Genomic DNA, 12,544 nt, shown 5'->3' with positions numbered 1-12,544 from the left:
TCCGTTCAAGTGACGACCCCTTGCTGTAGATCTAATGATGTAGATGCTCACCCCGAGCTCTCATTACTCTGATAGTGGCATTGTCTTTGAGCTGAGTACGCCTATAGCAGTAGGTGTTTACCCTTTTAAACTGGTACAAAACTGACACCTTTATTCAAGGCATCATCTTTGCAATAACCACTACACAAGTAGTCAACTACTTGTGTAGTCAACTACTTTTGTACCAGTTTAAAAGGGTAAAAACCTACGACTATATTTTGCCACTGTTTAAAAGAGATCTCATAGTGTAAATGCTTACCCCGAGCTCTCAATACTCTGATATGGCACTGTGTTTGAGTTGTACGCCTTCTGGTGTCATCTGGTCCAACACCAATGGGGACTAGACTCTAAAGAAAGCCGTCTCGGGTGTGGACCAATCAACTTCAAGGACAGTGCATATTATTATCATTATCAGAGTTGCTTCTTTTTGTTTGCCTTTTTGACTACTTGTGTTGTGGTTATTGCAAACATGATGCCTTGAATAAAGGTGTCAGTTTTGTACCAGTTTAAAAGGGTAAAAACCTACTGCTATATTTTGCCACTGCTAAAAGAGATCTCACTGTGTACGCCTTTTTGCGTCCTCTGGTCGAGCACAAATTTGGGTCGAGGCACAAAAGAAAGCCGTCCCATTGGTGTGGACCAATCAGTTTCAAGGACAATGCATTTATTATCAGAGTGTGTGTTTTTTTTTTGCATTTTGACTGCAAGTATTGTGGTTAATTCAGACGTGAATCCTCGTTAAAAGGTTCCAGTTTTGTTGGAAAAAGGGGAAAACCCCTATTATAACCCCTTGCTGTATTCTTAGGTTTTTTCGGTAAAGTCACGTAGGAAAAAAATTTAAATTAATAAAAGTAAAAATAAAATAAAAATCGTCACAGCACGATTGCTCTGACGATTCCACCTGAAGACGGAAGCTTGTGTTGCCTCCGAAACGTCGTGATTTTTATTTTATTTTTACTTTTATTAATTTTAATTTTTTACCTACGTGACTTTACCGAAAAAACCTAAGAATATGAATCCTGATAATTCGACAGTGCATACATTATCAGAGTTATGTTTTTTGTTTGCATTATGACCGCAGGTATTGTTGTCTATGCAAACATGACTCCTTGTAAAAAAAGGTGTCAGTTTTGTTGCCAGATAAAAGGGTAAAAAACCAATCATCATATTTTTTTACTGGCAAATGAGGTACCAATGGTGGAATATGAATCCTTGCAGTCACGAAAGCTTCAAATCTAGAACCCTTTGCTGGTTGGCTGTGTCGGGTGGTGGCTGGTTCTTACGACGCAACATTTATGCGTTGACCCGATCTTACCCAACAACAACATCAACAAAAGAAACCCTCTACTGTGGATGTTCAGGATATGAAAATTTGGGACTATTTCTTTTGCTGCTATTATTGTGGTTACCGGCATCGAAGTGTGAGGAGGCCACGGATGGGTATGTGAGTGGGAATAGATGGGTAGGTGAGTGGGAATAGATGGGTAGGTGAGTGGGTATGGGTGGGTAGGTGAGTGGGTATGGGTGGGTAGGTGAGTGTGAATAGATGGGTAGGTGAGTGGGAATAGATGGGTAGGTGAGTGTGAATAGATGGGTAGGTGAGTGGGAATAGATGGGTAGGTGAGTGGGTATGGGTGGGTAGGTGAGTGGGAATAGATGGGTAGGTGAGTGGGAATAGATGGGTAGGTGAGTGGAAATAGATGGGTAGGTGAGTGGGAATAGATGGGTAGGTGAGTGGGAATAGATGGGTAGGTGAGTGGGAATGGGTGGGTAGGTGAGTGGGTATGGGTGGGTAGGTGAGTGGGAATAGATGGGTAGGTGAGTGAGAATAGATGTGTAGGTGAGTGGGAATAGATGGGTAGGTGAGTGGGTGTGGGTGGGTAGGTGAGTGGTAATAGATGGGTAGGTGAGTGGGTATGGGTGGGTAGGTGAGTGGGAATAGATGGGTAGGTGAGTGGGAATAGATGGGTAGGTGAGTGGAAATAGATGGGTAGGTGAGTGGGAATAGATGGGTAGGTGAGTGGGAATAGATGGGTAGGTGAGTGGGAATGGGTGGGTAGGTGAGTGGGTATGGGTGGGTAGGTGAGTGGGAATAGATGGGTAGGTGAGTGAGAATAGATGTGTAGGTGAGTGGGAATAGATGGGTAGGTGAGTGGGTGTGGGTGGGTAGGTGAGTGGTAATAGATGGGTAGGTGAGTGGGTATGGGTGGGTAGGTGAGTGGGGATAGATGGGTAGGTGAGTGGGAATAGATGGGTAGGTGAGTGGGAATGGGTGGGTAGGTGAGTGTAAATAGATAGGTAGGTGAGTGGGAATAGATGGGTAGGTGAGTGGGTATGGGTGGGTAGGTACGTGGGTATAGGTGGGTAGGTGAGTGAGAATAGATGGGTAGTTGAGTGAGAATGGGTGGGTAGGTGAGTGGGAATAGATGGGTAGGTGAGTGAGAATAGATGGGCAGGTGAGTTGGAATAGATGGGCAGGTGAGTGGGAATAGATGGGTAGGTGAGTGGGTATGGGTGGGTAGGTGAGTGGGAATAGATGAGTAGGTGAGTGGGAATGGGTGGGTATGTGAGTTTGAATAGTTGGGTAGGTGAGTGGAGATAGATGGGTAGGTGAGTGGGAATAGATGGGTAGGTGAGTGTGAATAGATGAGTAGGTGAGTGGGAATAGATGAGTAGGTGAGTGGGAATGGGTGGGTATGTGAGTTTGAATAGTTGGGTAGGTGAGTGGAGATAGATGGGTAGGTGAGTGGGAATAGATGGGTAGGTGAGTGTGAATAGATGAGTAGGTGAGTGGGAATGGGTGGGTAGGTGAGTGGGAATAGATGAGTAGGTGAGTGGGAATGGGTGGGTATGTGAGTTTGAATAGTTGGGTAGGTGAGTGGAGATAGATGGGTAGGTGAGTGGGAATAGATGGGTAGATGAGTGGAAATAGATGGGTAGGTGAGTGAGAATAGGTGGGTAGGTGAGTGGGAATAGATGGGTAGGTGAGTGAGTATAGATGGGTAGGTGAGTGGGTATAGATGGGTAGGTGAGTGGGTATAGATGGGTAGGTGAGTGGAAATAGATGGGTAGGTGAGTGGGAATAGATGGGTAGGTGAGTGTGAATAGGTGGGTAGGTGAGTGGAAATAGGTGGGTAGGTGAGTGGGTATAGATGGGTAGGTGAGTGGGAATAGATGGGTAGGTGAGTGGGAATGGGTGGGTAGGTGAGTGAGAATAGATGGGTAGGTGAGTGGGAATCGATGGGTAGGTGAGTGGGAGTAGATGGGTAGGTGAATGGGAATAGATGGGTAGGTGAGTGGGAATAGATGGGTAGGTGAGTGGGAATAGCTGGGTAGGTGAGTGAGGACAGGTGGGTAGGTGAGTGGGAATGGATGGGTAGGTGAGTGGGAATGGGTGGGTAGGTGAGTGGGAATAGATGGGTAGGTGAGTGAGGACAGATGGGTAGGTGAGTGAGAATGGGTGGGTAGGTGAGTGGTAATAGATGCGTAGGTGAGTGGGAATAGATGGGTAGGTGAGTGAGAATAGATGGGTAGGTGAGTGGGTATGGGTGGGTAGATGAGTGGGGATAGATGGGTAGGTGAGTGAGAATAGATGGGTAGGTGAGTGAGGACAGATGGGTAGGTGAGTGAGAATGGGTGGGTAGGTGAGTGGTAATATATGGGTAGGTGAGTGGGAATAGATGGGTAGGTGAGTGGGAATGGGTGGGTAGGTGAGTGGAAATATATGGGTAGGTGAGTGGGAATAGATGGGTAGGTGAGTGGGAATGGGTGGGTAGGTGAGTGAGAATAGGTGGGTAGGTGAGTGGGTATAGATGGGTAGGTGAGTGGGAATTGATGGGTAGGTGAGTGGGAATGGGTGGGTAGGTGAGTGGGTATGGGTGGGTAGGTGAGTGGGAATGGGTGGGTAGGTGAGTGGGAATAGATGGGTAGGTGAGTGAGGACAGATGGGTTGGTGAGTGAGAATGGGTGGGTAGGTGAGTGGTAATAGATGGGTAGGTGAGTGGGAATAGATGGGTAGGTGAGTGAGGACAGGTGGGTAGGTGAGTGGGAATGGGTGGGTAGGTGAATGAGAATAAATGGGTAGGTGAGTGGGAATAGATGGGTAGGTGAGTGGGAATAGATGGGTAGGTGAGTGGAAATAGATGGTTAGGTGAGTGGGAATGGGTGGGTAGGTGAGTGGGTATGGGTGGGTAGGTGAGTGGGAATAGATAGGTAGGTGAGTGGGAATGGGTGGGTAGGTGAGTGAGAATGGGTGGGTAGGTGAGTGGGAATAGATGGGTAGGTGAGTGGGAATAGATGTGTAGGTGAGTGAGAATAGATGAGTAGGCGAGTAATAGATGTGGCTTCAAGGAGGAGTGAATGATGGAGGGACCGGGTGATCGTTTGGTGTGGTAGAGGAAGTGAATTTCAGTGCAGAAGGGCGCTTGGAGTTAGACGGAACGGAACGTTGATTGAGCACAAGTAGCCGTAAGAGAGACGTCTGGGATTGTGAATGTCGAGTGAGATGGGAGAAGCACTGTAATTAGAGCGAGACCCGTGAAGAGGTAAGGGGCCGTCCATATATGACGTCACGTGATTTTGGACGATTTTTGACCCCCCCCTCGTCACACGGCGTCACAAAAAGTCAGACCCCCCCCTCAAATATGACGTCACAAAGCTCTGCCCCCCCCCCCCCAAAACCATATTTCCATTTTGAAAATAAAACATGCTTCGAATCGATTTAGGCTTTTATCATTGTAGTGCGTATTTAATGTGGCGCTGCACTCTGATGTTGTAGGAGAAAACATTTATTTAAAGTCTATTGAATAAGTAGAACGTGTTGTCTATATTTATTTAAATTTGCGCATTTTTGATGTGACGTCACATTTCTCAACCCCCCCCCCCTCGTCACACATCGTCACAAATGTCTGACCCCCCACCCCCCTAGGTGCGTGACGTCATTTAGGGACGGTCCCAAACACACGCTAAGTGCACTGCTACTCCTCCTGTAGTGGTTGTCCGCCATTGCCGGATTAAGCTACTGCGGGGCCTGTAGCATATGATGTTAAAAATGGGCCCTAAATATAAAAAAACACGTCAATATTGAAACACATTTTTTTACTTGCATAGTAAAATAATTGTATGTTTTCATTTGCTATCAGCCGGATAATACGACAAATTGCTAACCTTAAACACCCGGTCGTTCATAAAAGTTGAAGGCGGTATAGTAACACATTCCTGCGGAGGGAGCTGGTAGGAACGTTGGGTTGCTCGGTCAATGGCCAGGGTCAACGGCGGCGTGGTGTATTCCGCAAATATGCCCGACTGTGAGGGCGGGCACAAGCCGGCGTGAGTAGGTTAAACGTTGAGTTTTATAAGGGCACCACGGGGTGACCAGCCCCTCCCCACCCAGCCCCAACCCTCCCACCCCCCACCCAGCCCCACCCTCCCCACCCAGCCCCTCCCCACCCTCCCCTCCCCAGCCCCACCCTCTCCACCCAGCCCCTCCCCACCCTCCCCTCCCCACCTAGCCCCACCCTCCCCACCCAGCCCCTCCCCACCCTCCCCACCCTCCCCTCCCCACCTGGCCCCACCCTCCCCACCCAGCCCCTCCCCACCCTCCCCTCCCCACCTAGCCCCACCCTCCCCACCCAGCCCCTCCCCACCCTCCCCACCCTCCCCTCCCCACCTGGCCCCACCCTCCCCACCCAGCCCCTCCCCACCCTCCCCACCCTCCCCTCCCCACCTAGCCCCACCCTCCCCATCCAGCCCCTCCCCACCCTCCCCACCCTCCCCTCCCCACCCAGCCCACCCTCTCCACCCAACTCCTCCCCACCCTCCCCACCCTCCCCTCCCCACCTAGCCCCACCCTCCCCACCCAGCCCCTCCCCACCCTACCCACCCTCCCCTCCCCACCCAGCCCCACCCTCTCCACCCAGCCCCTCCCTACCCTCCCCTCCCCACCCAGCCCCACCCAGCTCCTCCCCAACCTTCCCAGCCCCTCCCTCCCCACCCAGCCACTCCCTGCATGACGGACACAATCATCCCCTGTGGGCTGGTGTAACCAGGAGCTTCCTACCAGTACTATAGTACTATAGTAATAGAGCAAGTGCAGAATCACTGAACCGGAATTGATAGCTTGAAAGCGTTTAGCGTGGGGCCCTTGAAAGTTCATAGGGGCCGTCCATAAATGACGTCACGCACCTAGGGGGGGGGGTTTGAGAAATGTGACGTCACATCAAAATGCACAACTTTAAATCAATATAGACAAGACGTTCTACTTAATTAAATAGACTTTTTAATAAATGTTTTCTCATACAACATCAGAGTGCAGCGCCACATTAAATATATACGCACTACAGATAAAAGGGTAAGAAAACAATTATCATATATTGCTACTGGCCAAGGAGGTTCCAATGGTGTAAATACAAGGTTCTTCAAAAGTAAAACAAACTTCTGAGAATTTGTAACAATATCACGAGAATTGGGCCTTCTCCTGGCTCTGGAGACCACCTGGAGAAGATTCCAGGCACGCGTTGACAACGATGGCCAACAATTTCGATTTAAAGCTTTCGTGACTGCAGGGATTCATCTTCTTGGTTCTTTCGGTAAAGTCACGTAGAAGGGAAATAATAAAATAATAAAAATAAAACATAATAAAATTTGATTTTATTATGTTTTATTTTAATAAAATGGTATTTTATTATGTTTAATTTTTATTATTTAAAAAAATATTTTATTATGTTTTATTTTTATTATTTTATTATTTCCCTTCTACGTGACTTTACCGAAAGAACCAAGAAGATGGCCAACAAGTGGAGACTTTTTGAAGTTTTGAAGCTATTAACATTACATTTGTTAAATATAGATTTAAAGCTTTCGTGACTGCAGGGATTCATCTTCTTGGTTCTTTCGGTAAAGTCACGTAGAAGGGAGATAATAAAATAATAAAAATAAAACATAATAAAATTATTCTCACGACGTTTCGGCCACAACGCAAGCAGCCGTCTTTAGGTGAAGACGGCTGAAAGAACCAAGAAGATTACATTTGTTATCGCGTTACAGTGTAGAATTGTCCGTTCTTTTTCCATTCAAAACGATAGTCCCATAAAAGTGTAAACATTGTACTCTTTGGTTCTTTCGGTAAAGTCACGTAGGTATAAAATAAAAGAAACATTTATTTATTAAATACATCTTTTATTTATTAAAGAAATCATTTATTTTAATTTATAAAGTTAATTAAAGTCACGTAGGTATAAAATAAAATAAATCATTTATAATAGAAAGTAAAAAATGTATTTATTAAATTAAATCATTTATTTTATAAAGTTCAGTAAAATTACGTAGGTACAAAATGAATATTTATTTTATTTTATACCTCCGTGACTTTACCGAAAGAACCAGAGAGTATGCATTCCGGCAGTTACGAAAGCTTCAAGTCAAGATTTAAAGGTTTCTTGATTTAAAGCTTTCGTGACTGAAGGAATCCATACTCTTTGGGTCTTTCGGTAAAGTCACGTCGTTAGAAAATAAAATAACATTTTATTTTGAAATAAGATTTTATTTCATGAAATATTTTTTTTTCATGAAATAAATTTTTTGCATTTCATGAAATTAAATTTAATAAAATAAAATTGTATTAAATATTTAATGAAATATATTTATATTTTATGAAATCATTTTATTTTAAAATAAAATTATTTTATATATATAAAAAAACTATTTTATGAAATAAGAAATTATTTATGGGTATCAAATTATCTCACAAAATACAATTTCGTGAAATAATTCAATTTTATACCTACGTGACTTTACCGAAAGAACGAAACAGTATTAAAGTTTATAAATTTAATATCGATATGAGGGCGGCCTGGCTTCTATTGCACCACAGCGCCTCCCCGCGGAGCCAACGCGAACTGCAGCCTGCAGCTTGCCACGTGCAAGCGGAAGCAGGCAACGGGGGGGTGAGGCAGTCTCCGTCTCTACGGCCACGGTGACTACCCCGTGGGTCACCCGGCTCGCTGCTGTTGCCACCCACAGGCTCGTTGGGGTTGCCACCCCCACGGGCTCGCTGCTGTGCTGCTAACTCCACCACCGCCGCAGCGCCCCCCCCTCCCACCACCTCTCGCCTGGACGGACTGCCGCATCAGCGACGCCCTACTCGGCAGGCGCGGCAGGCTTCACTGGGTGTACTAGGCCGCAGGCACCGGTGTGTTGCCGGTAAAACGGCAGTGGAGTTGAGTGTGTTAGTAGGGCACGTGTTACACTGTGTGTAGGTGTGTGTGTTAGTATGGCACGTGTTACACTGTGTGTAGGTGTGTGTGTGTTAGTAGGGCACGTGTTACACTGTGTGTGTAGGTGTGTGTGTTAGTAGGGCACGTGTTACACTGTGTGTGTAGGTGTGTGTGTTAGTAGGGCACGTGTTACACGTTGTGTGTAGGTGTGTGTGTGTTAGTAGGGCACGTGTTACACGTTGTGTGTAGGTGTGTGTGTGTTAGTAGGGTACGTGTTACACTGTGTGTGTAGGTGTGTGTGTTAGTACAGCATGTGTTACACGTTGTGTGTAGGTGTGTGTGTTAGTAGGGCACGTGTTACACGTTTGTGTGTAGGTGTGTGTGTGTTAGTAGGGTACGTGTTACACTGTGTGTGTAGGTGTGTGGTTAGTACAGCATGTGTTACACGTGTGTGTAGGTGTGTTGTGTTAGTAGGGCACGTGTTACACGTTGTGTGTAGGTGTGTGTGTGTTAGTAGGGCACGTGTTACACTGTGTGTAGGTGTTGTGTGTTAGTAGGGCACGTGTTACACGTTGTGTGTAGTGTGTGTGTGTGTTAGTAGGGCACGTGTTACACTGTGTGTAGGTGTGTGTGTTAGTAGGGCACGTGTTACACTGTGTGTAGGTGTGTGTGTGTGTTAGTAGGGCACGTGTTACACTGTGTGTAGGTGTGTGTGTGTTAGTAGGGCACGTGTTACACGTTGTGTGTAGGTGTGTGTGTGTTAGTAGGGCACGTGTTACACTGTGTGTAGGTGTGTGTGTTAGTAGGGCACGTGTTACACGTTGTGTGTAGGTGTGTGTGTGTTAGTAGGGCACGTGTTACACGTTGTGTGTAGGTGTGTGTGTGTTAGTAGGGCACGGTTACACGTGTGTGTAGGTGTGTGTGTTAGTAGGGCACGTGTTTGCACTGTGTGTAGGTGTGTTGGTGGTAGTAGGGCAACGTGTTTACACGTTTGTAGGGTGTGTGTGTTAGTAGGGCACGTGTTACACGTTGTGTGTAGGTGTGTGTGTTAGTAGGGCACGTGTTGCACTGTGTGTAGGTGTGTGTGTGTTAGTAGGGCACGTGTACACGTTGTGTAGGTGTGTGTGTGTTAGTAGGGCACGTGTTACACTGTGTGTAGGTGTGTGTGTGTTAGTAGGCCCGTGTTACACTGTGTGTAGGTGTGTGGTGTTAGTAGGGCACGTGTTACACTGTGTGTAGGTGGTGTGTGTTAGCAGGGCACGTGTTACACGTTGTGTGTGTAGGTGTGTGTGTGTTAGTAGGGCACGTGTTACACTTGGGTGTAGGTGTGTGTGTTAGTAGGGCACGTGTTGCACTGTGTGTAGGTGTGTGTGTGTTAGTAGGCACGTGTTTACACGTTTGTGTAGGTGTGTGTGTGTTAGTAGGGCACGTGTTACACGTGGTGTGTAGGTGTGTGTGTTAGTAGGGCACGTGTTACACGTTGTGTGTAGGTGTGTGTGTTAGTAGGGCACGTGTTACACGTTGTGTGTAGGTGTGTGTGTTAGTAGGGCACGTGTTACACGTTGTGTGTAGGTGTGTGTGTGTTAGTAGGGCACGTGTTACACGTTGTGTGTAGGTGTGTGTGTTAGTAGGGCACGTGTTACACGTTGTGTGTAGGTGTGTGTGTGTTAGTAGGGCACGTGTTACACGTTGTGTGTAGGTGTGTGTGTTAGTAGGGCACGTGTTACACGTTGTGTGTAGGTGTGTGTGTGTTAGTAGGGCACGTGTTACACGTTGTGTGTAGGTGTGTGTGTTAGTAGGGCACGTGTTACACGTTGTGTGTAGGTGTGTGTGTGTTAGTAGGGCACGTGTTACACGTTGTGTAGGTGTGTGTGTGTTAGTAGGGCACGTGTTACACTGTGTGTAGGTGTGTGTGTGTTAGTAGGGCACGTGTTACACTGTGTGTAGGTGTGTGTGTGTTAGTAGGGCACGTGTTACACTGTGTGTAGGTGTGGGTGTTAGTAGGGCACGTGTTACACGTGTGTAGGTGTGTGTGTAGTAGGGCACGTGTTACACTTGTGTGTAGGTGTGTGTGTTAGTAGGGCACGTGTTACACGTTGTGTGTAGGTGTGTGTGTTAGTAGGGCACGTGTTACACTGTGTGTAGGTGTGTGTGTTAGTAGGGCACGTGTTACACTGTGTGTAGGTGTGTGTGTTAGTAGGGCACGTGTTACACTGTGTGTAGGTGTGTGTGTGTTAGTAGGGCACGTGTTTACACGTTGTGTGTAGGTGTGTGTGTTAGTAGGGCACGTGTTACACGTTGTGTGTAGGTGTGTGTGTTAGTAGGGCACGTGTTACACGTTGTGTGTAGGTGTGTGTGTTAGTAGGGCACGTGTTACACGTTGTGTGTAGGTGTGTGTGTGTTAGTAGGGCACGTGTTACACGTTGTGTGTAGGTGTGTGTGTGTTAGTAGGGCACGTGTTACACTGTGTGTAGGTGTGTGTGTGTTAGTAGGGCACGTGTTACACTGTGTGTAGGTGTGTGTGTTAGTAGGGCACGTGTTACACGTTGTGTGTAGGTGTGTGTGTTAGTAAGACACGTGTTACACGTTGTGTGTAGGTGTGTGTGTGTTAGTAGGGCACGTGTTACACTGTGTAGGTGTGTGTGTGTTAGTAGGGCACGTGTTACACGTTGTGTGTAGGTGTGTGTGTTAGTAGGGCACGTGTTACACTGTGTGTAGGTGTGTGTGTTAGTAGGGCACGTGTTACACGTTGTGTGTAGGTGTGTGTGTGTTAGTAAGACACGTGTTACACGTTGTGTGTAGGTGTGTGTGTTAGTGCGTCATGTGTTACACGTTGTGTGTAGGTGTGTGTGTTAGTAGGGCACGTGTTACACGTTGTGTGTAGGTGTGTGTGTGTTAGTAGGGCACGTGTTACACTGTGTGTAGGTGTGTGTGTGTGTTAGTAGGGCACGTGTTACACGTTGTGTGTAGGTGTGTGTGTTAGTAGGGCACGTGTTACACTGTGTGTAGGTGTGTGTGTGTGTTAGTAGGGCACGTGTTACACTGTGTGTAGGTGTGTGTGTGTGTTAGTAGGGCACGTGTTACACGTTGTGTGTAGGTGTGTGTGTTAGTAGGGCACGTGTTACACTGTGTGTAGGTGTGTGTGTTAGTAGGGCACGTGTTACACTGTGTGTAGGTGTGTGTGTGTTAGTAGGGCACGTGTTACACGTGTGTAGGTGTGTGTGTTAGTAGGGCACGTGTTACACTGTGTAGGTGTGTGTGTGTTAGTAGGGCACGTGTTACACTGTGTGTAGGTGTGTGTGTTAGTAGGGCACGTGTTACACGTGTGTAGGTGTGTGTGTTAGTAGGGCACGTGTTACACTGTGTGTAGGTGTGTGTGTGTTAGTAGGGCACGTGTTACACTGTGTGTAGGTGTGTGTGTTAGTATGGCACGTGTTACACGTTGTGTGTAGGTGTGTGTGTTAGTCAGGCACGTGTTACACTGTGTAGGTGTGTGTGTTAGTAGGGCACGTGTTACACTGTGTGTAGGTGTGTGTGTGTTAGTAAGACACGTGTTACACTGTGTAGGTGTGTGTGTTAGTATGGCACGTGTTACACGTTGTGTGTAGGTGTGTGTGTTAGTCAGGCACGTGTTACACTGTGTAGGTGTGTGTGTTAGTAGGGCACGTGTTACACTGTGTGTAGGTGTGTGTGTGTTAGTAAGACACGTGTTACACTGTGTAGGTGTGTGTGTTAGTAGGGCACGTGTTACACTGTGTGTAGGTGTGTGTGTGTTAGTAAGACACGTGTTACACTGTGTAGGTGTGTGTGTTAGTAGGGCACGTGTTACACTGTGTGTAGGTGTGTGTGTGTGTTAGTAGGGCACGTGTTACACGTTGTGTGTAGGTGTGTGTGTTAGCAGGGCACGTGTTACACGTTGTGTGTAGGTGTGTGTGTGTTAGTAAGACACGTGTTACACGTTCTGAAACTGGCAAAAAAAAAATAAGCTCCCAAATATTTGGCGCGTTTTCGGGACGATGAAAAACAAAATATCACGACGCGTTTTTTCTCGCCTTTGCCCGTTCACCGCCAGACCGACCGTGGATCTCTCTCCTGCCGTTGTGCCAAGCGCCCGCCGCTGAACGCCCAGCCCTGCGCCAACTCACCGGGGGGGCGGAGGGGGCGAACGGAGCGGCAGCGCCGAGCGGCGAGCGCCATGTGGCCGGGCCGCCTGCTGCGGGCGCTGGGCGTGCTGGGCTGCGCCGTGCAGTACGGCTGCGTGGCGCATTGCACGCTGGAGTACGTGGGGGAGC

The sequence above is a fragment of the Lethenteron reissneri genome, chromosome 68, assembly GCF_015708825.2.
Source record: "Lethenteron reissneri isolate LAM-NWPU_2019-01 chromosome 68, ASM1570882v1, whole genome shotgun sequence".
Lineage (NCBI taxonomy): Eukaryota > Metazoa > Chordata > Hyperoartia > Petromyzontiformes > Petromyzontidae > Lethenteron > Lethenteron reissneri.
Note: the sequence above shows the minus strand (reverse complement) of the source record.